Genomic DNA, 2,012 nt, shown 5'->3' with positions numbered 1-2,012 from the left:
AGCAGATACTCTACTTAAAACAAAATAAAAGCGCTCACGATACATTCTCGGTTTGCGAAGTAGCGCTTCGCAAAGCTACGCAAAGTGCACTTCGCACTATGTGAGCTACGCGTAGCACTACGTGTACTGTGTAGTAGTATGTTCGCACTGTGCAAGATGCCGTTTTCAATGATTGCACAGTGCGAACAAGCATCCGGCACTGTGCAATCATTGAAAATGGCATCTTGCACAGTGCGAGCTTTAGTTGTCTGCCGCTCGAGTAGATTTTTACTTGAGCGGCAGCTTTCTCAAAGCGGACTGGTAGTTTCTCATCGCGAGCGGTCGCAAGCATACGCAACAACTCGCAATGAGAAACCTGACCTCCCCGCGTTGAGAATCTCACCGGGAGGTTTATTTTCGACGCTCGCGATCAGCAACTTGATGTTGAGGACCGCGAGCCAGCAAAAAAGTACCTATGCGCTACCCGTGTTTGCACTGTGCTACGTGCAGTTCGCGTAGTGCGAAGTAGCGCAAACTACATGAGCGTAGCGTAGTGCTTTGCCCAGGCCTAGAAATTAGTCTAGAGTTTGGAAAATCTCACCCTCTATCAGAAACGTGCCCACCTCCCCCCCTTTAAGGAGCTTGTTTCACATTCCAAGTTGAAATGCATTCCAAATCTCGCTTTTTTAATGTGCATATATGCACTACCTCTGCCTAATATTTATTTTATCCAATGGTATCCTTTGCCCCACATACTGATAAGCATGTTTACCTGAAGCACAACTGCAATACTTCTCAAACTCGCTAAGCCCTATTCACATACGCATTTTCGATCATTAACGTAGGTTTACAGCCAAAAAGGTATTCATTTACGCCTGTCAAGATATTTGTAAATGATGTTTCTGCAGTGGAATGCGCCATCAAATTGCATACAATTACACAGCAGCAAACCACATGCAAGGGGGGGGAGTAGGTGGAACCAGGTTTGGTTTGCTTTATGAGTTAGTTGCCGTTCACAAACTCCGATGACTGTGAGAGTTTAACTCCAGCAAAGGGCTTTGTTATTTTGGAGAACCCTCAAGTAACTGAAGTGATCAACTCCTTTAGCCATAGCCCCCTCGCCCCCACCTTCAACCTTGCCACTTGTACAATCTCATAGCGAGTTTGTCTCCTTAGCTAGAGGTGCTGCATTAGCACCTTCTTCTGCCGCATGCCCCACTATGTGATACCCTCCTAGAAAAATGTGCGAATTGTTTGCTGTTGGTAGATTTAGCTGCCTTTGATGCTAGATAATGCGCTGACATCCAGTGGCGGCGCCCCTGCTAAGGTGGAGGAGCGTGCCCCACTACTTGCAGCACTGCAAACATGCATTTGCAATGCAATAGGTCTCGCATTTCCAAGAGTTACAGCTATTGGTGTTGTAAATTACAAAGTGTTTTATCTATGTGTTTTGGTTTCTAGCGTAGTGGACGCATATAGTGTGGAGTTAAATTATGTGGGTTGTATTGCAATTGTTAGTTGTGGTATGATGTGTAAATGTTTCGTGTGTATTGGAGGTATGAGGTGTGTTATGGAATGTAGTTGCGCATTTGAAATATGTGGCTTGCTGTGGAATTATGTGGTATGTATTGGAAATGTGTAGAGTTGAACTGTGTAGCGTCAAAATGTGTGGCGTTGAGCGATATTATGCTTATTGGTATTATATTTATGGTGTGGATTGCATTTATGTGGATTGTTGATATGCATTATAGAGAGAATTTGTGTGAGGTGTACTTATGTTGTATTGAGTTGAGTGTAAATATGTGTAGTGTAATAATGTGGCTTTAAGTGGTATTATGTGGAGTTTAAACACGCCGAATGGTGCAGAGTTGTTAATATGTGACATCCTAACTAAAGGCCTGACTGGCACCAATAAAAGAATTTAAAAAAGACAAATAAAAACCCAGAAAATGAGAGTTACAAATCACAAAACCAATGGTAAGCAATGGAATGAATTTTGAATGTCCCCAAGATGTCTTTAGAATACCAGACAG

Source organism: Lissotriton helveticus, chromosome 5_1, assembly GCF_964261635.1.
Source record: "Lissotriton helveticus chromosome 5_1, aLisHel1.1, whole genome shotgun sequence".
Taxonomy (NCBI): domain Eukaryota; kingdom Metazoa; phylum Chordata; class Amphibia; order Caudata; family Salamandridae; genus Lissotriton; species Lissotriton helveticus.
This window is presented reverse-complemented; position numbering follows the sequence as displayed.